Source organism: Petaurus breviceps, unplaced genomic scaffold (genome assembly GCF_028583685.1).
Source record: "Petaurus breviceps papuanus isolate PSGF00001 unplaced genomic scaffold, PetGlider_PUasm1.0 225, whole genome shotgun sequence".
Lineage (NCBI taxonomy): Eukaryota > Metazoa > Chordata > Mammalia > Diprotodontia > Petauridae > Petaurus > Petaurus breviceps.
In genome coordinates this window covers 9,978,202-10,005,803 of record NW_027185889.1, presented here as the reverse complement: position 1 = coordinate 10,005,803, position 27,602 = coordinate 9,978,202, and positions in this window count along the sequence as shown.

The following is a 27,602-nucleotide window of genomic DNA, read 5'->3' as shown; positions in this document are numbered from 1 at the left end:
TAATAGAATTCCTTTAGCCTAGTGCTAAAGGAACTCTATGTGATTATTTTTATTTTAATTAGGATTTTCACTTCTTTTTTGGGAAAAAAATTATAATAGTTTATTCATAATGAATCTGCTCTGAGAAAGAGCATTCTTGCAAATCATGGTTCTTTCTGGGATATTAAAACCATTTTTTTTTTGGCTCCCAAAATGACTGTGTATAACTTACACCACTAAAATATGTCTTGTTTTAAAGTCTCAAGGACAAGATTAGCATGAGTTCCTGAACTAGTATTTCCTGTGGAAAATACTAGCCCACCATTGGGAATAAATGATTCTGTCAGAGAAACTTGCTAGTGTGGGATAGTGAGGACAAGATTACTGCTGACACCGAGCAGCTCAGAGATTATTCCACTAGGAAAGGGTCAAATTATCAAGTATAAACCTAGAATTGAGAGGGAATTCAGAAATCATGGAGTTCTCTAATTTGACAGATGAGGAAATGTGACCTACCCAAGGTCACACCCAGTAGCAAACCTGGGATTCAAACTTTGACTTGGCCTCTTGGCTCCGAACCCAGCAATCCTTTTGTTGAGCCATGTTGTCTCTATAAATGAGATTTGTCTGAGAGCATGTATCTGTGAGCTGATGGAGAAGGAGAGTTGTCCTGAGGAGCAACTTAACTTTAGAACTGCAAGGGACATTTAGTCCAATCACCTAACTTCACAAATGAAGAAACTAAGTCCTAGGGAGGTTAAATGAATTCATAGGATCCAGATATAGACTGAAAGGGACTTCAAAGGGCATTTAGTCCAAGGTCCTCACTTTACAGATGAGGAAACTGTGAGGGATAAGTTTCCCCATTCTGAAAAATCAAATCTAGAGTGGCTTCAGCATCCACTAGGGCCTAAGTTTAGAAGTCACCTGACCTTGTAGGAATCTGGGACTTAGAGCAATGGAGACCCTCCTCAGTGCCACCTTAACACAAGATATGCCAAATAAGGACAGAAGTGCTTTCTCAAATGTACATTGGGTGATCTACTGTTTCCTTTTTCTGGAACTTGAGGTAGATTGCTGCATTTGGATTGTACACCTAACTTCCAGCCAATGGAAGAAAAGGGTCAGGAGGGGAGTGGGGGAGAATTCTGTGTCAGGGCTTTATATCTTCGTCATTTCCTTTTGTAAATTGCTTCTCCTCCCTGACCATTTGTCAAGAGGGTGGTCCTTTCTCAAGATCATAAGAAACCATTCTTTTCTGCTTTCTCTGAGTATTATTAGGATAAGGATTTCTGTTGCACACAGTTTTTGGGGTGCACACAAAACTGAGCTCAGTGAGTTGAGGTGTTCTCAAACACATAGGCAGAGCCAGTATTCAAAACCAGGTACACTGACTCCCAAGATTCTTTTTCCTTTTTTTTTCTTTTTTTTTTTTGGAGGGGGAAGGCAGGGCAATGGGCTTAAGTGACTTTCTCAAAGTCACGTGGCTAGTAAGTGTGATCAAGTATCTGAGGCCGGATTTGAACTCAGGTCCTCCTGACCCCAGGGCCAGTGCTTTATTCACTGTGCCACCTAGTCACCCCTTTTCTTTCTTTTTTAAGAAAATTAAACAGGTTATGATTATGGGTGAACTCTAAAGTAATATAATTTGATAGAAATTGAGGTAAAGTCTTACACTCAAGTTAAAAAAAAAGCCAAATAAACATTATAGTCTCAGCAGGTATGGCTAGAAAAGAGTTAAAAAATCAATCAATGGATTAACAATCATTTACTATGTGTTAGGAATGGTGCTCAGTTCTGGTGACTTATGGGAAAAGCAAAAACAGTGCTTGCCCTCGATGGGCTTACATTCTAATGGGGGAGGCATTTGTATATAAATAGGTGCACACAATGTATAAGTAGAAAAGATTGAAGGTAATTTAGAGGGGAAGGTTCTAGAAAGGGGTGGAGAACCTGACAACTTGAGGTCACATGGGCCCTCTAGGTCCTCAACTTCAGCCCTTTGGTCTTAATCCTTTTATTAAGGAGATTTGTTCTGTGAAGTTTGGATTCAATCAAAGGACCTTACTTAAGGAACAGAGGGCCACATATGGTCTCAAGGCCAGATTCCCCACCCTACATCTAGAAACTGGGGGACCTAGGGAAGTCCTACTACAAGAGGTGGGATTTGAGCAGACTTGGCTTTCATGAAGTCAAAAATTCTGAAAGGTGAGAAGGGAGAGAATTCCAGGTATGAGATAGCCAGGGCAAAAGTATGGAGACAGGAAAAGGAGCCCAGGCTGGTAAAAGATGAGTATGACTAGACCATGGCATGCAGGTAGAACAATAATATATGAAAAGGTTAGAAGATAGAAAGAAACCAGGTTTTAAAAATCTCTGAATGTCAAACAGAGGTTTGTATTTGATTCTAGAGGTAATAGGGTACCATTGAGGATTATTGGGGGGGGGAGGCCAGGATGTGGTCAAATCTATGCTTTGGGATAAATCACTTTGGTAGCTGAGTGCTAGATAGATTGAAGTGGGAAGAGACTTGGGGCAAAAAGCCCAATTAGAAGACTATGGTAGGGGCGGCCAGGTAGCACACCGAGTAAGAGCACTGGCCCCAGTATCGGGATGACCTAGAGATCTAATCCAGGCTCAAACACTTAGCATTCACCCAGAAACACCTGGCCGGGTAACCTTGAGCAAGTTACTTAGCCCCAATTGCTTTTAAAAAAAAAAAAAGAAGACTATTGTTATAGCCTAGGCAAGAGGTGATACCTGAATTAGGATAGGGTCCATGTAAGTAGGGAGAAAGAGACAGATGCAAGAGAGGTTGTTGAAGGGAAAAAATTACAAGATTTGGCCACCAATTTGAATATGTTGTGGGTGTGAGTAGAAGTGAGGAGTTGAGGATACCAACTGAGATTACTATCCTGACTGGGAGGATGGTAATGTTCTTCATAATAATCAGGAAGTTCAGAAGAGGGGTGGTTTTAGAGGAAATGATAATGAGCTCTGTTTTGGGCATATTGAGTTTGAGATATGTATGGGACATCCATAAAGCAGCTAGGTTGTAAAGTGGGTAAACTCATCTTCCTGAGTTCAAATCTGGCCTCAGACACTTACTACCTGTGTGACCCTGGATAAGTCAATTAACCTTGTTTGCCTCATTTTACTCATCTGTAAAATGAGCTGGAAAAGGAAATGTCCAACCATTCCAGTATCTTTACCAAAAAAAGCCCCAAATTGGGTCATGAACACTTGGACATGACTAAATAACAATGGGACATCGAGTATAAAATGTCCAGTAAAAAGTCAGTGATGTGAGACTTTAGCTAAACAGAAAGACTCGAACTGGACATACATATTTGAAAATCATATGCATAGAAATAACCAGCAAATCATGGGATCTGATAAGTTTAGCAAATGGAAAAATGCAAAGGAAAGAAAAATTAAGCTCAGGAGAAAGCCAAGAGGGACTCCCACAATTAGTAGGAGTGGCACAGATGAAAACTCATCAAAGAATGAGGAGTGGTCAGCTGTTAAGAGGAGAACCAAGAAGCAACAATATCAGGAAAACTCAGAGATGGTAGTCAATGGTATCAGATGCTACGTAAACGTCAAGTAAGATGAGGATTGAGAAAAGGTCAGTTGGATTTGGCAATTAAGAGATCACTGATAACTTCGGAGAGGACATTTTCAACTGAATGATGATGTCAGAAGCAATAATGCAGAGAGTTTAGAATAAAGTTAGAGGAGAGAAAACAGAACACCAAATGGAGACATTTTTACAAGGTGTTTATCTAAGAAAGAGAAGACAAAGGACAATATTCAGTGGAATGTGGTGTGCCCTACTGAGAGCATTTTTTAAGGATTAAAAAAATAGTTTTTGTAGAAATCAGGTGAGGAATCAGTAGATGGAGAAAGACTACAGATTAGAAGAAAGCAGAGATAATAATCAACTACCATTTATTAAGCTCCTTCTGCATGTTAGGCAGTGTGCTAAGCCAGGGGGTGGGGAGCCTGTGGTCTTGAGGACATATGTGGCCCGCTAGGTCCTCAAGTGTGGCCCTTTGAAGTTTAAATTCAGTCAAAAGACTATACTTGAGGACCTAGAGGGCCACATGTCACCTTGAGGCTTCAGGTTCCCCACCCCTGTAATGCTAAGCCCTGAGGATAGAAAGAAAGTGTAATCTCAAATGAAAAGAGTGGGGGCAATCTGTTTTAGAGAAGACATGAGGGAAAGCAATCAAGGATAAATGCAAAGAAATGACAAAGAGATGGGCCACCTCTCCATCAGAAACAAAAGGGAAGGAAAAGATCTGCCAAGTTCAAGGATAATCAACGATATATAATAGCAGCCAAAAAACATTCATGGGTATTTGAATTCTATCCGAAGGGTTAAGGATTCAGAAAAGGAAGGCAATCATCCTGATTCTAATAATAAAATCTACAGTTCCAGATGTGGAGCACACAACAGTTAAAAATCTAAAAACCTCCCCCGTGGTCTACCATGTCAGGAATGTGCTTACTCTGGGTTGCAGACCTAGGACAACTCTGTGACTCTTTGCACCTTAACTCCTCTGGTGGTTCTCACTGCATAATTCAGCAGTCCAGCACGCAAAGATACTAACATATGTTAAATAATGATTTAATTAGACTCGTAAAGTCATTACCCAGTGAAGGACCTGATTTTACGCACCCACTGCACTGAGAAGTTTCAAAGGGAGAAAGTGAATCACACATAAAAGCCACTTCTGCTTTTCAGTAAAACAAACCGATGTGTTAATTAGTATACATCTTGAAGACCTCTTTATGCTTAAATATAGGGTGAAAGAGCAAAGTGGCATCCATGACTTCAAGGTGATAAAGCTAAGTAAAGTGATTTACTTAGAAACTTTTGCTTCACAGGGACATGTTGCTTCTTCTGTTGGATGGTAGGGGGTAGGGAAGACATGAGTGATAAACAGTGCCAGCCATACTGGCTGTTCTGTGGGTAGCTGAGACACAAGATCAACAGAGATACACATGGTCTCAGTGAAATCATTCCAAATAAAGAAAATACACCTTAGTATACAGCATGTGGAGCATATAGTTTTCAGTATGAAGAGACATGTTGGCCGAACCTAATAAAGTTATAGAGCATAAACTCATTTGCACAACTTTACAGAGGATGTCAAGATGATTTAGAATAATATGGAAGGAAGGAAGGAAGGAAGGAAGGAAGGAAGGAAGGAAGGAAGGAAGGAAGGAAGGAAGGAAGGAAGGAAGGAAGGAAGGAAAGTTGAAAGGAAAATAATTTCTAACATAGCTTGAAATGAGCTCCAGCTATGACTACTTGCTATTCCCCAAACCTGTCATTCCAAGCCACATCTCTGAGTCTTCGAAGAGGGTATCTTGCATACCTGAAGTGAACTCCCTCCTCACTTTCTCCTTTTGTAATTCTTAGCATCAAGGTTTAATTAACCCTTTCTCCAGTGGTTAGCGCTCTCTGTCTGTCTCTGTCTATCTCTATCTGTGTCTGTATCTTTCTCTGTCTCTGTCTCTCTCTGTCACACACACACTCACACACACACACACCAAATTATGTTGTATTATTTATCTGTCAAAATGGTATTTCCCACTCTCAGTATCCACCAGTGGAATGCAAGTTCCTTGAGGTCAGGGACTATTTTTTTTAATACTTTTTTTCCTCAGCTCCTAGCATTAGTCCCTTGCATGTAGTGGGCACTTTTTTTTTTAATGCCTATTGAGTTTACCTAAACCATCCTAAATATTCAAAGGTGAAACTGGAAAGTAGACAAGTAAGTGTGAAGTGAAACAGATCTGTTGGTATTGCTAGAGCAAGCTATCTACACCAGCAACAATGATGGAACCACCACAGTTAGATTTCACCATCTCAGGATGAAGACAGGGTGGTAGCACATGGAAAGTTACTGGGAAGGCAGTTGAACTTTGCCAAATACATACAAAAATTTATACTCAAAGTAATGCTATTTTTCAAAAATCACTCAGGAATTGATTTTTAAGGTATCATTAAAAAGGGAATTATTCCAAAAGAATATACACTATAATAAAGGCATCATTACCCCCACCAAAAAAAGTGATCAAGAACAGAAGCAACTTTTTCATATCTAAGTTTTTTTTTGAGAATCCTCTGTGCATATGTAGGTATTTTAATGAAAGTATGAGAGGGGAAACAGTAGGTTCTATTAAACTATGAGATTCCACTGTGAAGAGCTTACTATAGCTTCTTTTTGAGCATGAGACTCTATAAAATGAAATTCACTAATAATAAAGTCTCTTTTCTCTCAGCATCTGACTCTAAAAAAGAAAAATTCTACCTTCATAAAGGCTCTTTCCCCTCAAGGTGACTGCTGTGTGAGATTTAGATCATAAAAGATTCTCAGACAGACTCAACAAAAAGGATGATTTTGCCTAATAATCCACAGGGTATTGAATGCAAATGAGATATCAATAAGGAGAAATGGTATACCTTGCCAAAGGTATTCCTCATTATCTTTTTTTTTTGGTTTTTATAAATTTGTTTACTTTTAGTTTACAAGATTCAGTCCCACAATTCTTTGAGTTTTGAATTTTCTCTCCCTCTCCCCCCTCCCTACCTCCATGATGGCATACAATCAAGTACAGTATCTGCAAATACTTTCACATCTGACAGTAGTCAGGTTATAAAGAGGGATTGTATCAGATGGAATGAACAATGGGAAAGGGGAAATAAAACCAAACAGGAAAAAAGAAAAAGAGCAGGTAGTTTGCTTCAATCTGGATTCAAACTCAGTTCTTTCTCTGGATATAGACATCTCTCTCCATCATGAGAATTTGGGGTTTACTTATAACCCCGAATTGCTGAGAAGAGTCCAGTCTATCAAAGCTGGTCATCACACATACATTGTGTCTGTAATTGGGTACAAATTTCTCCTGGCTCTACTCTTCTCACTCATCATCAGCTCATATAAGAAAAGACTTTCCAGGTAAATATGAAGTCCATCTGCTCCTTGTTTCTTATAGCACAATAGTATTCCATTACATGCATACACCACAACTTGTTCAGCCATTCCCCAATTGATGGACACCCCCTTAATTTCCAATTCTTTGCCTCCACAAAAAGAGCTGCTATAAATATTTTTGCACATATGGGTCTTCCTCCCACTTCTATGATCTCTTTGGGATACAAACCTAGAAGTGGTATTGCTGGGTCAAAGGGTATGAAATTATTTGTATCCCTTTGGGAATAATTCCAGATTGCTCTCCAGAATGGTTGGATCAGTTCACACCTCCACCCGCAATGCATTAGTGTTCCAATTTCTCTACATCCTCTCCAGGAAAATTTGTCCTTTTCCTCTTTTGTCATCTTAGCCAATCTGACTGGTGAGATGTGGTACCTCAGAGTTGTTTTGATTTGCATTTCTCTAATCAATAGTGATTTATAGCATTTTTTCATATGCTTATAGATATCTTTAATTTCTTCCTCTGAGAACTGCCTGTTCATATCCTTTGACCATGGTATTCCTCATTGTCAAAGAGGACATTCTGCATAAAGTTAAATTTGTGGTAGAGGGAAGCCAATGTGATATAGTGGAAAGATCATTGACTCTGGAGTTGAAAAACCTTAGTTTAAATCCTGCCTCTGACACTTACTACTCTGGTGACTTTGATCACTTAATCTCCCTGAACCAAAGCTTCATCACTTGTAAATTGAAGGGGTTGGACTAGATGGTCTCTGAGATCCCTTCCAGTTCTGAATCAATGGTGCTATGATTCTAAAATGGACATTCTGTCAATTGAAGTTTACAGATTCTCCTTTTTATAGATGACATTAACCTGGTTATATCAAATCCTAGGAGGATGTAGAACCAAAGGACTTAACTCTGCTGCTCAAGTGACCATGGGCTATCAATCAATAAATCAATTAACCAAGAAGCACTTATTAAATGCTTATTAAGTGCCAGGCACTGAGGATACAAAGAAACAATTGATGTGATTCTCTTATCTGCTTCTTAAGGTCCTCTATGCCCTGTAACCAGCTCGTATTTTCCTTTGAAGCTTTTGGTCAGGAGTTCTGACTCCACTAACTCCTGGAGGGAATGTTGAAAACTAAAAATAGCTTGGGTTATTTTTTTAATTTAAAATTTTTTTAAAAAGAAACTGAGATTTTAATGAAACCAGGAGGTAGAGATGAAGAGGGCATGAGAGACAGCCAAGGAAAATTCCCAGAGCCAAGAGAAGGGAGTCTGTTTCATGAAAGAGCAAGATCAGTGTCCCTTCAAGAAGCCACTGAGGCACTGGCACAGCCAGCCAGCACCACATGGCAGCTTCAGCTCCTGGCCTGCACAGTGTAGGGGGACCAAGCACCAGTCTGAGGGGTAATTGCTCTTGCTTTAACCTGCTTGGATCCGGATTGCAGTCTAGGGTGGAGGTCCTGGGGTGTATGTCCAGCTTGCCAGAGCATGTGGAGACCTCAGAGAGGGTACCCATCTAATACCTCCAGCAGCTGAGAAAACCCCAGCATTTGGGATGGAAGCTCCCCTGTCTGGTGGCAGAGTCCTACTGTGCCAAAGAGCCCAGGGGTCAAGTGACTGAGGGGCGACATGACCAGGCAAAGGAAACAAAGCAGACAGAAGATTCCAACATTACACTCCTATTTTGGGGACAAAAAGGAGCAAAGCATGGAACAGGAGGAAGACAGTGGAGTCAGAACTCCTGCACCAAAAGCTTCAAAGGAAAATACGAGCTGGTTACAGGGCATAGAGGACCTTAAGAAGCAGATAAGAGAAGTGGAGGAAAAATTGGGAAGAGAAATGAGAACAATGCAAGAAAGTTATGAAATTAGAGTCAACAGCCTGACTGAGGAAAATCATACTTTAAAAAACTGATTCAAATGGCAAAAGAGGCTCAAAAAGGCAATGGGGAGAACAATGCCTTAAACAGCCAAATTTGCCAGATGGTAAAAGAATCCCAAAAGCTCAATGAGGAGAATCATTGCTTCATAATTAGACTGGAGCAAATGGAAGCTAATGACTTTATGAGAAATCAAGATGCTGTTAAACGGATTCAAACAAATGAAAGAATAGAAGGCAATGTGAAATATCTCATGGGAAAAACCACTGACCTGGAAAATAGATCCAGGAGAGAGAATTTAAAAATTATTGGACTACCTGAAAGCCATGATCAAAGTAAGAACCTATAAATCATCCTCCAGGAAGTTCTCAAAGAAAACTGCCCTGATGTTTTAGTACCAGAGGGAAAATAGAGCTTGAAAGAATACACTGATCACCTCTTGAAAAGGATCCCAAAAAGAAAACTCCTAGGAATATTGTAGCCAGGTTCCAGAATTCCCAGATTAAGGAGAGAATATTACAAGTAGCCAGGTAGAAACAATTTGAATATTGTGGAAACACAATCAGGATAACCCAGGATGTGGCAGCTTCTACACTGAGGGATTGAAGGGCTTGAAATATGTTATTCCAGAGGTCAAAGAAGCTGGGATTAAAACCAAGAGTCACCTACCCAGCAAAACTGAGTATCATGTTTCAGGGAAAATGTGGTCATTCAGTGGAATAGAGGACTTTCAAGCATTCTTGCTGAAAAAACCAGAGTTGAACAGGAAATTTGATATTCAGATACAAGAAGCAAGAGAATCATGAGAAGGTAAACAGGGAAAAGAAATCATAAGGAAATTATCAAAGTTGAACTATTAACATTCCTACATGGAAAAACAATAATTGTAACTGATGAAACTTTTCTCAGTAGTTGAAGGGAATAGAAATATATATGAGTCTATATATGAGGGTATATGGGCATATGAATACATATGTGAATGTGTGTATATGTGTTTAGAGGTATACATAGATAGAGGGCACAGGACCAATTTAACAGGAAGGGATGATACTTAAAAGGTGAAATTAAGAGGTGAGAGAGGAATATAATGAGAGGAGATGGAGAGAGACAGATTGGGGTAAACTATCTCATACAGAAGAGGCAAGGGAAAATGGTTACAATGGAGGGGAAGAATAGGAAGGCAAAAGGGAATGGGTCAACCTTATTCCCATTGAATTTGGCTTGAGGAGAGAATGAAATACACACTAAATATGGTATCTCACCCTCCAGGAGAGTAGGAGGTGAAGGGGATGAGAGGGGGGATGATGGAAGGGAGGGAAGGCTGGGGGAAGGAAAGTTGGAAGCACCCACTTCTGAAAAGGGATGAGACCAAAGTAGAGAATAGAACAAGTGGGAGGTGGGATAGGAAGGAGGGAAATACAGTCAGTCTTTTACAATATATCTACTATATTATTGTTTTGCATTAGCCATATATGTACAACCTATACTGAACTGCTTATCTTTCCAGTAAGGATGGGTGACAAGGGAGTAAGGGAATGAATCTGGAATTCAAAGTTTTAAAATCAAATATATATATATATATATATATGTGTGTGTGTGTGTGTGTGTGTGTGTGTGTGTATATACATATATATACTATTATTAATACTATTTTACATGTAATTGGGAAATAACATATACAGGCACTGAGGCATAGAGATCCACTGGAAAAGTTGAAAGCGGTATGGGAGAAAATATGGGAGAGAGCAGATTGGAGGAGGGGATATCCTGTGGGACTGCTATTTTGGGGTGGTGGGTAGGGGAAAATGGGGAGAAAATTTGTAACTCAAAATCTGGCAGAAACAAATGATGTAAATCAGAAGTTAATAATGCATTTAATAAAAAAAGATCAGTGTCCCTAGATGTAAGACTATGTAAGGGGGAGTAAGGTATAAGGAGAACATTCCACAAAAAAAAGACAATCAGTACAAAAGCAGGGCGAAATAAGAGAGTCATATATGAAGAACACCAAGAAGACCACTATAATAGCAAGCTTATAGATATGTAGAGGAGTCTACCATAAGAAGAATGGAAAGGTAAGAAGTGGCCAGGGTGTGGAGATCTTTAAAAGCTAAACAAAGAACTTCATTATGCTTGTTCTGAGAGGTAAAAGAGAGCCACTCTTGAGGAGGGGAATGATGTAGTCAAATCTATGCTTTAGAAAAATTACTCTAATTGCTGAATTAATTGGAATGGAGAGAGACTTGAGGCAGGCAGACCCACCAGCAGGCTATTACAGTAATCCAGATGTGAGGGAATTAAGTCTACACCAAGGTGGGAGCAGTGTCAGAGGAGAGAAGGGAGTATATTCAAGAGATGCTGGAAAAGTGAAATCAGCAGGCTTGGCAAGAACATCAGTATGGGGGGGGGGGGGCGGGATAGAGTGGGTGAGAAGATAGTGAAGAATCCAGGATGATACCTAGGTTGTGAGCCTGAGGGATGGAGTGAATGGTGTTTTACAGTAAAGTTAAGGCAGGGAATGGGGAAGGTTTAGGGGAGGAAATAATAAGTTAATTCTATTTTAGATGTGTTGAGTTTAAGATGGCTAGTGGACACCCAGTTTGAGATGTCTGAAAGGCAGTTGGAGATGTGAGATTGAAGGTCAGCAGAGAGGTAGGTTTAATCACCTAGGCAGATTTAAGAATCATTAGAATACAGATAATAATTAAATCCATGGTAACTGATAAGATCACCAAGTGAAAAATGAGATTTGAACTTTACAATTTCCAAGGTTCCTTCTAGCTCTTAATATTTAAGGAATGATCAAGGTGGCAGTAATCACATTCTAGATCAGAACTCCCACTTTACTGTCAAAGAAAGGAAAGAAGAGGAGGTCTATGTCAACAGCTGTTCATTTGTGGGTCTCCTTTGAATTGTTTCTCCCTTTCATCTCCCTATTCTTCCTTGCTGGGCAACCACAGAATCCATTCCAAACCAAATGGCAAAGCAACAGCCAGACTTTAATCAAACCAATCTACACACTCTCTTTTAATGAGTTTAAACAGGTTTTGACTTTGCTACTGGGATGTTTACTTAGCTTCACATTGAATTAAGCAAACACATGGACTGAATTAGTTTCATAAAAATTTCTGGAAGCACACACACATGTGTGCACATACACACATGTGCGCACACACACAGAGGCATACACAACACTGATAAATGCTCTATTCCCACCTTTAAAAAAATGTTATATACTCAAGCACATTTGAAATGAAATGAAACCGTTTGCTTTCATTTTATTTAGGAGGGTAAAAGAAGATATACTTCAGGCTTACACTCATGCCATTATTACAGGGAGAATCTTCTTGCCTTAGATAATGACTACTTCAAGGTTTAACTGTTGTTGGGCTTTTTTTTTTTTTTGATGGATTGGTAGTGGGTGGGTGTGGTGGTGGTGGGGGAGGTTTATGCGAAGATTTTTATGAGCTAAGCTATTATGCAACTAAATAAGCAATAGAGGAATAAGGAGGGATTGAGATGAGGGCACTTTTATGCCTTCCCCATAAAATTTGCTCCTGCCTACATTTTGAAGTGAAATTATATTAATGTTACTGCAAGCCATATGCTTATAAATTTCCTGTGGATCACAGCAAATGGTATTCAGATGCAACTGTTCACCACTGGGTGGTATATCACAGAAATGTCTCTTACAAGTCTATTTCTTTTTGGTGATCATACCAAAAGAAACCATTTTTTCTCTATCTTCTATCTCAGATGGCACCTTCTCATCTAGAGGCTGCCCAAGGAAGAGGGTATCAGAAGTCCAGGGTGTGAGAGATCTAGGTTGGGGTTTGTAAACACCCACTACCCTTCCCAGTTTTGTTTTGTTGGGATTTTTTTTAGATCTAAGTCACAGATTCTCTGGAGCATCTAAAGTGTGGTCTGATGATTTCTGAGAACCTTTCATAAAGTTTCTGAGAACCTTTTATAAAGTCTTTGAGATCAAAACTATTTTTGCAATAATATTGAGACATGTTGATTTATCTAACGTGGTAAATATCAGTAGATATAACTCACATAAACAAAGACTTTTTTGGTGTTTTAAAAATTTTTAAAGAGTGAAGAAGTTTTCAGAAACAAACAAAAAGTTCAAAAACAATTTCCTTCCTGGAGGCTACCACTGGCTGTCTCACTACACAGGGAGGGTACTCAGGGAACTTGTTTCCCTCCCTCCCATTCAAATGGAAATACACATATTGACCATAATTAATGCATTTGGCATTCCATAGAACTGGTTATTGAATAATGATGAATCAAAAAGTATGTGTTTTTAACAGAGTGAAACTGTTGTCTTACTATTTCTTTTGCCACGGTTTGATTTTAATTCCATTTTGTATGTCTTTGTTCTTGAAAAAAGAAACATACTTCGTTTGGGGGGGGGTTGTTTAGAAAATGGGCTAGGGGGTGGAGTCAAGATGGCAGAGTAGAAGCGGTACCTCCCTGCTGCTCCAGTTTCCACCTTCCCCAATCCATGTAAAAAGGGGACACTGAACAAACTTTAGAGCTGCAAAACCCACAAAATGACACAGAGAAGCTAACCTCCTGCTGAGGACAGCCCAGCAGGCCTGCAGGAAAGGGCAAGCACAGTGTTCTGGGAGCAGAGCCCAGCACCATGTAGCAGCTTCAGCTCATGGCCTGCACAGTGTAGGGGGACCAAGCACCAGTCTGAGGAGTAATCGCTCTTGCTTTAACCTTCTTGGAGCTGGATTGTGGTCTAGGGTGGAGGTCCTGGGGTGTGTGTCCAGCTTGTCAGAGCATGTGGAAACCTCAGAGAGGGCACCCATCAAATACCTCTAGCAACTGAGAAAACCCCAGCATTTGGGACGAAAACTCCCCTGTCTGGTGGCAGAGTCCTACTGTGCCAAAGAGCCCAGGGGTCAAGTGACTGAGGGGCGACATGACCAGGCAAAGGAAACAAAGCAGACAGAAGATTCCAACATTACACTCCTATTTTGGGGACAAAAAGGAGCAAATCATGGAACAGGAGGAAGACAGTGGAGTCAGAACTCCTGCACCAAAAGCTTCAAAGGAAAATACAAGCTGGTTACAGGGCATAGAGGACCTTAAGAAGCAGATAAGAGAAGTGGAGGAAAAATTGGGAAGAGAAATGAGAACAATGCAAGAAAATTAAGAAATGACAATCAACACCCTGACTGAGGAAAATCATACCTTAAAAAATAGACTAAGTCAAATGGCAAAAGAGGCTCAAAAAGGCAATGAGGAGAAGAATTCCTTAGAAAGCTAAATTTGCCAGATGGAAAGAAGAATCTCAAAAGCTCAATGAGGAGAATCATTGCTTCAGAATTAGATTGGAGCAAATGGAAGCTAATAACTTTATGAGAAATCAAGATGCTGTTAAACAGATCCAAACAAATGAAAAAATAGAAGGCAATGTGAAATATCTCATGGGAAAAACCACTGACCTGGAAAATAGATCCAGGAGAGAGAATTTAAAAATTATTGGACTACCTGAAAGCCATGATCAAAGTAAGAACCTATAAATCATCCTCCAGGATGTTCTCAAAGAAAACTGCCCTGATGTTTTAGTACCAGAGGGCAAAATAGAGCTTGAAAGAATCCACTGATCACCTCCTGAAAAGGATCCCAAAAAGAAAACTCCTAGGAATATTATAGCCTGGTTCCAGAATTCCCAGATTAAGGAGAGAATATTACAAGCAGCCAGGAAGAAACAGTTTGAATATTGTGGAAACACAATCAGGATAACCCAGGATGTGGCAGCTTCTACACTGAGGGATCGAAGGGCTTGGAATATGATATTCCGGAGGTCAAAGAAGCTGGGATTAAAACCAAGAGTCACCTACCCAGCAAAACTGAGTATCATGTTTCAAAGGAAAATGTGGTCATTCAGTAGAATAGAAGACGAAAGTCTTCTTGCTGAAAAAACCAGAGTTGAACAGAAAATTTGACATTTAGATACAAGAAGCATGAGAAGGTAAACAGGGAAAAGAAATCATAAGGAACATATCAGAGTTGAACTATTAACATTCCTACATGGAAAAACAATAATTGTAACTGATGAAACTTTTCTCAGTAGTTGAAGGGAATAGAAATATATGTATCTATATGAGGGTATATGAGCATACGAACACATACGTGAATGTGTGTATATATGTTTACAGGTATGCATACATAGAGGGCACAGGACCAATTTAACAGGAAGGGATGATACTTAAAAGGTGAAATTAAGAGGTGAGAGAGGAATATAATGAGAGGAGATGGAGAGAGACAGAATGGGGTAAACTATCTCATATAGAAGAGGCAAGGGAAAATAGTTACAATGGAGGGGAAGAATAGGAAGGTAAAAGGGAATGGGTCAACCTTATTCCAATTGAACTTGGCTTGAGGAGAGAATGAAATACATACTAAATATGGTATCTCACCCTCCAGGAGAGTAGGGGGTGAAGGGGATGAGAGGGGGGATGATGGAAGGGAGGGCAGGCTTGGGGGGGGAGGGAAGTTGGAAGCACCCACTTTTGAAAAGGGACAGGATCAAAGTAGAGAATAGAACAAGTGGGAAGTGGGATAGGGGGGAGGGAAATACAGCCAGTCTTTTACAATATATCTACTATGTTATTATTTGCATTAGCCACACATGCACAACCTATACTGAACTGCTTATCTTCCCAGTAAGGGTGGGTGACAAGGGAGGAAGGGAATGAATCTGGAATTCAAAGTTTTAAAACCAAATATTCATATATATATATGCATATATATATATGTACATATATATAGTATTATTAATACTATTTTACATGTAATTGGGAAATAACATATAGAGGCACTGGGGCATAGAGATCCACTGGAAAAGTAGAAAAGGGTAGGGGAGAAAATATGGGAGAGAGTAGATTGGAGGAGAGGATATCCTGTGGGAGTACTATTTTGTGGCGGTGGGTAGGGGAAAAATGGGGAGAAAATTTGTAACTCAAAATCTGGCAGAAACTAATGATTTAAATCAGAAGTTCATAAAGCATTTGAAAAAAATAAAATAAAAAAAGAAAATGGGCTAAACCTAGTAAGATGTCATTTCCTTCAGTACTTCAAGGATCTATGGAAGATCATTGGAGGACCTGGGTTCATATTTGGTCTTTGCAAATTGCTATTCATGAGGCAGGTAGGTGGCACAGTGGATAGAGCACTAGACTTAGAGTCAGGAAGATCTGAATTCAAATTTGACCTCAGATATTTACTAACTGTGTGACCCTGAAAAAGTCACTTAACCCTGTTTGACTCAGTTTCCTCATCTGTCACATGAGCTAGAGAAGGAAATGGCAAACCACTCCAGTATCTTTGCCAAGAAAACCCCAATAAGGTCACAAAGATTTGGGCACCACTGAAATGACTAAACAAATTACCATTCCTGTGATCTTGAACTCATTCATTAACTTCCTTCCTCTGTGTTTCACCTTCTATTAGAATGTAAGCTTCTTCAAAGCAGTTACCATCCCACTTTTCTACCTACATCCCCAGAAAGAAACTTAACACAATATTTGGTACATCATCAGGATTCATAATTTTTTTCATTCATTTATTATCTAGACCTTAAGTCTTCATCTATGAAATGAATTGAACTAGAGAATCTCAAAGGTAACTTGCATTTCTACATCTATGACCCCCATACTCCAATTCTTCTTCATCAACACAGATCACAGCTCCTCTTCAACTCAATAAATGTTCTTTATAAATCATTTTGACTGAATTAAAAAAAATTATCCGTAGAGCTAGGTGGTACAATGGATAGAGCACCAACCCTTGAGTCAGGAGGACCTGAGTTCAAATCCGCCTCAGACACTTCCTAGCTGTGTGATCCTGGGCAAATAATTTAACTCAGACTGACTCAAAAAATATTATCTTGCAGGAATTCTAGGTTGGTCCTGAAGCTGCAGGACACATATACAATGCATAACCAGGCCCATGTTCTAAACCTCTCTAGCTTCACTTCATTGACATAGACTTAAAGAACATAGTTACCTCCACACCAGAGTGAGAAATCCCAACACTGGAGGATGATAACATGAAATAGGGATGAATGTAAATACGGGTCAAAAAGTCAACTGCACAAGTGAAGGATAGGGAAAGATGTGGCTGAACTATTGTTCCCATGCCAAAGCACTGGGGGTGAAGGAGGTTGTGAAGTGGGAGGTCAAAGATTCTGGAGTGGGATGGGATTGTCAAAAAAATGTGCTAATGCGACCTCAGACTGGATTGATAGAAATTAATGCCTAGAATGACAGTCCCATTGTACTGAGTCATAGCCAGACTACATCTGGAGTACTCTATTCAGTGTTGGGCACCAAATTTTAGAAAAAGTATTGTCAATATAGAATATCTCCAGAGCAAGGTGATTAGAATCATGTGGGAAGAAGAAGCCATACCACCCGAGGATGGAATAAAGGAATACTTAGCCTGAAGAAGAAATGACATAAGAGGGCATGATAATGGTAATGAGCAAATAATGATTTGCAAAGCACTCTGTAAACAGTTTCAAGTCTTTGTCAGTCTATTCTTAGATGTCTATGGTTCAATGATGCCGATACCGATGAGAAGTGTGAAGAGGTTGATACTGGCTTAGTCAGATGCTCTGTAAAATCAAGGTCTAATGAAAGAAGCTTGTCATCTAGATTATGTCGTACAATGGTTAGATGGGAATCATTTCACTGGTTTCAGAGATTTTGAACAGTTTGACCACAAATAGATAAGCTTTAATGTTCCTTCCAATTCTGAGATTCAATAATTCTAACTCATTGTTTTTCAGTATTCTCAAGAAATATAAGTGAAGGTTTCTAAAGTTTTACAAGGGAAACTAAGGAGAAAAATGATGCACATGGATAATGTCCTAGCAGCCATCTTTAAGACTTGTGAGATACTTTAAAAAAAACTCAATCAGCAATTGGGCATTAATTTAGCTGATTGTTGTTGTTGTTCAATCATGTCCAACTGTTCATGGCCCTATTTGGGATTTTCTTGGTAAAGATAATGGAGTGGTTTGTCATTTCCTTCTTCAACTCATTTTACAGATGAGGAAACTGAGGTAGACAGAGTTAAGTGACTTATCTAGGGTCACACAGCTAGTGAGTATCTGAGGTCAGATTTGAACTCAGGAAAAATAGTCTTCCTGATTCCAGGCCCAGCACTATCCCCTGGGCCATGTACATGGGGCTTTAACACAGAAAAGATGCTGACAATCTGAAAAGAAATTGAACAATTTACCATTCTATTTCCAATAATGGTCAAAGACATTTTATGGGACATTTCCTGATATCCTTCTGGCTTAAGCAGCTAAACTGATTTGAAAGAACTTAAACCATTGAATATCTGAAAGAAACCTGGGGAATTCTGAGGATCTGGACACCCAAATTCAACTGGAAATGAAGGAGCTTTTAATTGAAGTTGAGTCTTCTTATGCTTTATCCACTGCATCACCTAGCTACCCTATCTGATCTTTAGCAGACCTCAGAATCCAAGAACTGCTGCTGATTGATAGCTAGATATCCCAGGAGACAGAGCACTAGACCTGGAGTGAGGAAGGTATAACAACAATAATAGCAATAAAACTAGAAATTATATAGTACTTACTGGGGTCTAGACATGACGATGATGATGATGATAGCAGCTAATGTTCATATATTGTCTACTATGAGCTAGCCACTGTGATAAGCATTTTACAAATATTATCTCATTTAGTTCTTACAACAACCCTAGGAGATAGGTGCTTATGGTATCCCCATTTTACAGTTTAGAAAATTGAAGCAAAGGTTTAATGACTTGCTCAGAGACATACCATTTGTAAAAATTTGTATGTCAATTATCTTTAATCTCCTCATCTGCAAAATGAGGAGTCTGTCCTTCATGACCTCTCTCTTTAAATCTGTGATCATTGCAGAATCTGGCCAGCCCTCAAAGGGCACTCCTATTTTCACATGAACAGAGAAAAACAGAGAGAAAAAGTCTTCATCCTCATTTTTCTCAGAAATAAGGTGATGATTCTGAACCTTGGTGGAGGTACACTATTCTCCCATTCACTTATTTCCCAATACCCTCTGCTACAAATGTGTACCTTTTGTGCTATACCACATATATTAAGTTTCACTAAAATGATTTTGTTTGAATAATTGAAAATTTCATAACCTCACTGTGATGATGAGAAACACTGCAAAAGTCAAGCTGGACATCTCAGCACTAAGGATAAGTTGGGCTAACAAGGATAGTTCACATCACCAGAGCACTTCAAAACTTACTTTCCTCATTTAAGTCTTATGTGGTAGGTAATGCAAGTATTTTTATACCCATTTTGGAGATGAGATCATAGAGGCACAGGGAGTTGAAATGCCTTGCCCAGGTTCAAGAGAAGGAAGTATCTGAGTCAGGGGTTAAATCTCCTCCTCCTAGCTCTGAGGCCAGTGTGTGGTCCATTTTCTAGCCCTGCCTCTCCAAGGTTTCCAATTTTATTGATGCCCTTTCTCTTTTATGTCAGGACTTAGATCACTTTAGTACTTTTTGGGCCATATTTCTTGGCACATAAGTAGTTGCTAAATGCTTACTGAATGATTGATTGAGTAAAGATCAACCAATTGATTGTAGCCCTAGTCACAATAGAAGTCAATTGTCTCTTATTCCTTCACTGTAAAAAAAAAAAACCTCTGACATTTATATAACTTACGTGTGTGTGTGTGTATATGTATATATGCATATACACATATAGACACATAAATGCACACATACACACCATACATATAGGCATATATATAGAATATATAATGGGTACACATGCATGTGTGTATATAGACACATATATGTGCCTGTATTATACACATGTATGTATATGCACGCATATACACATATGTGTACACTGATATACATGTGTGTACACACACACAGAGAAAGCCAAAAAAGGTTCCTAGCTTTGGAGTCAGAAGATCTGGGTTTAAGTTCCAATTTTTAATATTTATTGCATGATTTTGGGCAAGTTACCTCTCCCTGGGCCTCAGTTTCCTCATCTGTAAAAGAAAGGCATTGGAATTTACGATCCCTATGGTACCTTCTAGCTCTAGACCTGATTCCATGTCATTGGCACTTCACAATATCCTGATGAAGCAGGAAATATATTTATTATTATTATGAATGCTAATGATTATTTATTATATAACCCCAAGAATAATGGGAGAGGGGCAGTAATTAAGCTAAGGAAGTTGAGGTTAAAGAAAACTAAGTGAATTGCCCAGGAACACACAATTACTAAGTACTTGAGGCACCCTTCATACTCAGGGCTTCCTGTTACCAGTCTCAGCTCTCTCTTCTCCAAATCTTGTAGTTCCTGTAAATGATTGGCTTCCATGCAAATAGGATGCCTTAAAAAAATGGTTATAAACAACCAAGGCAGTCACATTAAGCTTTCAGATGCTGCTTCCTATCAGCCAAATATTGTTTTGATTAGTGGCTACCCACTAAATAACAAGCACATTAAGGTATGTGGTTACATGACCGAGAAAAGGGCAGTGAGATGAATTGACTTGTCCACAGTTTTGAAAAACAAACAAACAAACAACTGCAAAGACTAAAAACTCAGAGCTCTCCAAATCCCAAGCTTCTGCTTTTTGCCCAGAGCTGTACTACCTCCCACACTGCACATGTTGTAAACTTTTTGTGGCCCATCTGTTGTATGATTTATTTTACAGATTTGCAAGAGTTAGTACTTCTAGACCCAGTACCAGATTGAAATGGGAAGCCAAATATATAAATATATATGTAATGTAATATAGGTTATATTTATAAATAAATGCTATCAATATGAATACATAAATTTATGTTTATCTAGAAATATGTGATATTATATAATGTGCTTATAAAAATGTTATGTATTTCTATATACATATGGGCATATATAAAAATTTATATGTATGTGTATATATGCATATACAGAGAGACATAAATACATATACGTAGATACATGTGTAATTATATATGCAAATAGTGTGTGTGTGTGTGTGTGTGTGTGTGTATTCCCCTAATCCTGGCTGAGGAGAGAAGGAAGGCAAAGAGTACCAGTGAAAGAGTGAGAAGCAGCTCCAAAAACAGGGACCTCAGAGCCCTGCCTCCAGGCCTGCTTTCTGCCCCAAGCCCAGGCAATACCAGTGGTCCTGACAAGAACAGTGGGGCTCAGGGCATTTGCAAACTCAGTTGTGGGCTGAATGTGGGCACAGGCTGGCATTTGGAATCAGGCAGATTCAGGCCATGATGTTTTCTCCCATTTAATGCAGACCATAGATAATAATTATGTCACTGAGCCCCCAGAGAATCTTACCCCTGGTCCTCTATTAAACTGGCAGAAGAAGAGAATCATGTCTCTAGCACGAAAGGAGTTGGTGGAAAAGTAGCTGGCAGCTCCTCCCACGAATGTTCCAACTGTAAGAACCTTCAGGGTTACCAGGGATGGTGTTTTCCCACATAGGTTGTTGTGCCTGGAGTAGGGAGGGGATAGGGAAGAGATAGAAACAGAGATAGAGCAAGATAGAAACATAGACACAGAAAAACAGAGAGATGTGGAAATAGAGATAGAAGCAGACAAGCATGGATACAGACAGAAAGACAGAGGACAGACAAAAACAGAGAGAGACAACAGACAAAAATGGAGACAGAATAGCAGAGGTGGAGAAAGGAAAGAAAAAGAACTGGGACAGACAGAAGGAAGACAGAGACAGGGAAAGAAACAGAAATGAGAGATAAGAGAGAGACAAAAAGATAAAGGAAAGGAAACAGAAAAGAGGGAAGTGACAGAGAGGAATGGGATGAAGAATTCCCTTATGTGATAGAATATATGACATCAAGAAAAAAGCAGACTGTGTGTGTGCGTGCATGTGTGTATGTGTGTGCATGTGTGTGAGTGTGTGTATGAGTGTGTATGTTTGTGTTCTAAGTAATGCTCATTAGGCACTAAATACTCATTAGGTGCCAACCTAATGATGCCAGGATATCATTCATGAAGAAAGAGCCCACATGGAGATCTGTGAAAAAGGATGTCAATTTCTGAGCACTGTGTTATTATTGTCAGTGGATTATTCTGTGGATGCCACAGAATCAGTCAAACCATGATCATTTTCTAAACTGGGAACACCTAGGTGACTCAGATACTAAAGCACTGAGACTAGAGTCATGAAGACCTGAGCTCAAATCCAGCCTCATACTCTTCATAGCTGTGTGACCTTGAACAAGTCACTTAACCTCTGTCTACCTCAGTTTCCTCATCTGTAAAATAGGGATGATAACAGCACCTATCTCCCAGTGTGGTTGAGAGGATCAAATAAGATAATATCTACAAAACACTTAACACAGTGCCTGGAACATAATAGTTACTATATATATGCCTATTCTTTTCCCTTAAGTGAGTATTAGGCATTGGGTATATAAGGATAAAAGTGGAACAGTCTCTGTCTTAATGAGAGCAGACAACATATACTTACAAAGTATATGCAAAATATATATCCAAACAAATCCAAGGCAATGAGGTGGGGAGGGATCACTAGTAACTTGGAGGACAACCAGAAGGATTCCAGTTAGAAAAAAAATCTTCTGTTTCTGAAAGACTGAAAAAGAAATGTGTATATCTATTTCCATATTTCTTAGCGTACAGTATTCACCCAGCTCTGCCTCTTCTCCTGTAATTAGGATCCTATCGGCTGATTCTAAGTCAAAGCTAGAGGAAAAGAAAGAGGAATCAATGAATACAAGTGAGGTTATCAAATCATCAATTTAGAACTGAAAGGGGTCTTAATTCAACTGCTTCACTCATACATTCAAAAGGGCCCTTGGAGGTGAAACGATTTACTCAAGGTCACACAGGAAGTGAGTAACTGAGCCAGGTTTGACCCAAGGTCCTCCCTCTGACTAAGGGTCCAGGTCTTTCTTGATGGTCACAGGAGAGTCAGCTGAGAGTCATTTACTTCATAGGTTATCAGTTCTATGAAGACCAACCAGATCACACCAAGCCTTAAATGAGCCCTCTCTCTCTCTCTCACTCATTTTTTTTATCCCAATCATTCCTGCTTTGTATGGTGGTATCTGCAGAATTTCAGAGGTAGAAAGGACCTCAGAAGCCATCTAGTCCAACCCATACCTGAAGAAGTCTCTCCTACATACAGTTTCTGACTCCTCATTCAGCCCTTGCTTGAAGGTATCTAGTGAATGTGAATTTATTACCTCCCAAAGTTGCTCCTTCTACTTCGGCAGAATTCTCATTGTCAGAAAGATATTTTTCCTTACATCAAGATTGTATCTACACCTTGTCAGTTTTCACTTCTCGCTCCTATTTCTCCCCTTGGCGCTATGCAGAACAATTGCATTTCTTCTTCCATGTGACAACCTTTCAAATACTGGAAAACAGTTGAGGCTTCTCTAGACTGAACATCCCCCTCTCCTTGAATTGATCCTTCAGTGATAAGACCTCTTGGCCCTCCAACATCTTGGCTGTCAACCTTTGGACACTTTCCCAACATCAACGTCCTTCCTAAAATGCGGCCACTAGAATTGAATGAAGCTCCTTGAAGATAGGACCTAAATCTCCAGCTTTTTATATTCATTCAGTGACTAGCATATAGTAGGTATTTAATAAATGCTTATTGATTGATTTACCCAAAGCATCTCTCACAATACTTTGCATATGCTTGCTTTTCAGTGAATATTTGTGAAATGAATGCATGACTTTGGGGAAGCTATCCACAGTGAGGGAACGTGTTTCATAAACCTGGGAGTCCCCACGCTGTTGTTGGCTGGTGGAATCATTTACAGATATCATGAGGAGCCATGGACAATGCAGCTAAGTTGGAAGAGACCTCAGAAGACATTTAGTACAGCTCATACCTGACCCAGAATACTCTCTACAATATACCCATACCCATGACCCATCATCAATGGGAAATCTCATTATCCTGTAAGATTGAATCAGCCTTGGTACTCATGTCTTATCACTACCTTCTGCCCCTCAAATTGGACCCTCTGACTAGAGCGCAGTCATGGGCTCCAGGATCTCCATGTAAGGAGTGATATCAGCACAGTCTTCTCCCCATTTCCCACCACTTACACTGCTTTTGGACTTCTTTGAACTTTCCTGTCATGATCCCAAGCCAAGAAGTTTCTCCCCCTCCATTTTCCATCCCCCCTTCCTCTTTCTTTCATATGTTGTCTTCCCCATTAGGCTGTAAACTCCTTGAAGACAGGGATCCATCTTTCTTTTTATTTGTATTTATTAACACAGTGCCTGGCACATAATAGGCACTTAGTAAATGTTTAATGACTATTATTATTGATATCATCAAGCTTTTGTTAGGTCTCTAATGAGAAAAACTACTCCCCAGTGACAGCTCACTCCACTTTGAGAAAGCACTAGTTGTTAGCAATTCTTTATTTCCTCTTTCCATCAAGCCTGCATCTACCTCATTTCCACTTCTACCCACTGTTATGACTAACTTCTAAAACTTTATAATAGGAAGCACTGACCTTCACCTTTTTATTTAATAATAATAATTAGTCTCTATTGCAGTGCTTTCAGACTTATAAAGTATGACATGTGTTATTTACAATCTTGGGAGATATAATTATTCCCCCTTTTTATTTTTTTTTATTAATTTGTTTCTTTACTTTTAGTTTACAAGATTCAATTCCACTATTCCTTGAGTTTCACATTTTGTCCCCCTCCCTCCCCTCCCCCCAATAGTGGCATATAGTCAAGTATAGGATCTGTAAATACTTTCACATTATACCTTAGTCAGGTTATAAAGACGGATTGTATAAGATGGAATGAAAAATGGTAAAGAGGACATAAAACCAAACAAGAAAAGGAAAAAGATCAGGTATCTTGCTTCCATCTGGATATAAACTCATTTCTTTCTAGTTCTTTCTCTGGATGCACACATTTCTCTCCATCATGAGTCTTTTGGGATTGACATATCACTGCATTGCTGAGAAGAGTCCAGTCTATCAAAGATGGTCATCACACATACATTGTGTCTGTAATTGTGTGCAAACTTCTCCTGTTTCTACTCTTCTCACTCAGCATCAGTTCGTATAAGCCTCTCCAGGTAAATATGAAGACTGTCTGCTCCTTGTTTCTTATAGCACAATAGTATTCCATAACATGCATATACCACAATATGTTCAGACATTCCCCAATTGATGGGCACCCCCTTAATTTCCAATTCTTTGCCACCACAAAAGGAGCTGCTATAAACATTTTTGTACATGTGGGTCTTCCTCCCACTTCTATGATCTCTTTGGGATCATAGGAGTGGTATTGCTGGGTCAAAGGATATGAAAGTATTTCTAGCCCTTTGGGCATAATTCCAGATTGCTCTCTAGAAATGCTGGATCAGTTCACAACTCCACCAGCAATGCATTAGTGTTCCAATTAGCCCACATCCTCTCCATCATTTGTCATTTTCCTGTTTTGTCATCTTAGCCAATCTGACTGATGAGATGTGGTACCTCAGAGTTGTTTTGATTTGCATTTCTCTAATTAATAGTGATTTGGAGCATTTCTTCATGTGCTTACAGATATCTTTAATTTCTTTCTCTGAAAATTGCCTGTTCATATCCTTTCACCATTTATCAATTGGGGAATGACTTGTAGTTTTATAAATTTGAATCAATTCTCTGTATATTTTAGAAATAAGTCCTTTGTCAGAGACATAGGTTGTAAAGATTCTTTCCCAATTTCCCACCTCCCTCTTAATCTTGGTTATATTGACTTTGTTTGTACAGAAGCTTTTTAATTGAATGTAATCAAAATTATCCATTTTATATTTTATAATGCTCTCTAATTCTTGTTTAGTCACAAAGTCTTTCCCTCTCCACAAATCTGACAGGTAAAATATTCCTTGTTTTAGGAGACTGCTTACAGTATCAACCGTTATACCTAGATCATGCACCCATTTAGACTTGATTTTGGTATATGGTGTTAGATAATGGTCTATGCCCAGTTTCTGCCATACTATAATCCAGTTTTCCCAGCAGTTTTTGTCAAATAGTGAGTTCTTATCCCAAAAACTAGGGTCTTGGGGTTTATCAAATAATGGATTACTATAGTCATTGACTTCTGTATCTCATGTGCTCAATCTATTCCATTGATCCACTCCTCTATTTCTCAGCCAGTACCAAGTAGTTTTGATGACTGCTGCTTTATAATACCAATTGAAATCTGGTATAACTAGTCCACCTTCCCTAGCATTTATCTTCATCAATTCCCTTGATATTCTGGACTGTTTATTCTTCCAAATGAATTGTGTTACTATTTTTTCTAGCTCAAAGTAGGGTTTTTTTTTTTTGGTAAATTAAATGGTATGGCACTAAATATATAATTTAATTTAGGTAAAATTGTCATTTTTATTATATTAGCTCAATCCAGCCATTAGCAATTGATATTTTTCCAATTAGTTAGATCTGATTTTATTTGTGTGAAAAGTGTTTAGCAGTTGTGGTCATATAGGTCCTGGGTTTGTTTTGGTAGGTAGATTCCCAAATATTTTATAATGTCTACAGTAACTTTAAATGGGATTTCTCTTTCTATCTCTTGCTGTTGAATTTCATTGGAAATATATAGGAATGCCGAGGATTTATGTGGGTTTATTTTATATCCTGCAACTTTGCCAAATTTATTTATTGCCTCAAGTAGTTTTTTTTACTTGATTCTCTAGGATTCTCTAGGTATATCATCATATCATCTGCAAAAAGTGATAGCTTGGTCTCTTTGCCTAATTTGATTCCTTTGATTTCTTTTTCTTCTCTAATTGTTACTGCTAACATTTCTAGTACCAGATCGAATAAGAGGGGTGATAGTTGACACCTTATTTCACCCCTAATCTTATGGGAAATGCTTCTAGCTTCTCCACATTACATATAATACTTGCTTATAGCTTTAAATAGATGCTACCTATTATTTTAAGGAAGGCTCCATTTATTCCTATACTTTCTAATGTTTTTAATAGGAAGGATGTTGTATTTTGTCAAAAGCCTTTTCTGTATCTATTGAAATGATCATGTGGTTTCTCCTAGTTTTGTTGTTGATATGATCAATTATACTGATCGTTTTCCTAATTTTAAAACATCTTTGCATTCCTCAAATAAATCCTACCTGATCAATGTGTATTATTCTTGAAATAAGTTGATGTAGTCTTTTTCCTAATATTTTATATGTGGGTGTGGAGTCCACATTGTCTCCCTCTGAGTTTGGTTCCTCCCTCTGAGGATAGTAGGACTTCAGAGTCTTTGTAGTCTGCTTTATACCTATTGTGAGGCCGGGCCCTAGCCATGCCCTTCCTCTAGAGATCCCAAGCCTTTACTGTAGAGGATTTTGCCCCGGGGTAATATTTGCTATATTTTTAGGGTCAGGGGAGGGGGGGTTGGAGCAGGTGAGGTTCACTGTGTCATCATGGTCTTTGGAGGTCCTGAGAGGGGCTTTTTTTTTTTCTGGGCTATGAAGTGACAGCCCCAGGAGTATTTGCTGTCCCGGACAGGGGCCCCTGCATTTGGTTCTTACCTTGCTCTTTCCAGTCCCAGCCCTTTGGTGATAGGCCTGGTAATGGCCCTTGTGGTTGGTGGGACATTCCCCCCCCCAGTTGATCAGGCGTCTTCCGGCCCTGCCTCTGCGAGCCACTCACCTTCCCAGCCTGCCTCTATTCCCCCTTTTTCAAATCATGAAACTGAGGTAGAAAAGAGTTAAGTGACTTGCCCATGCT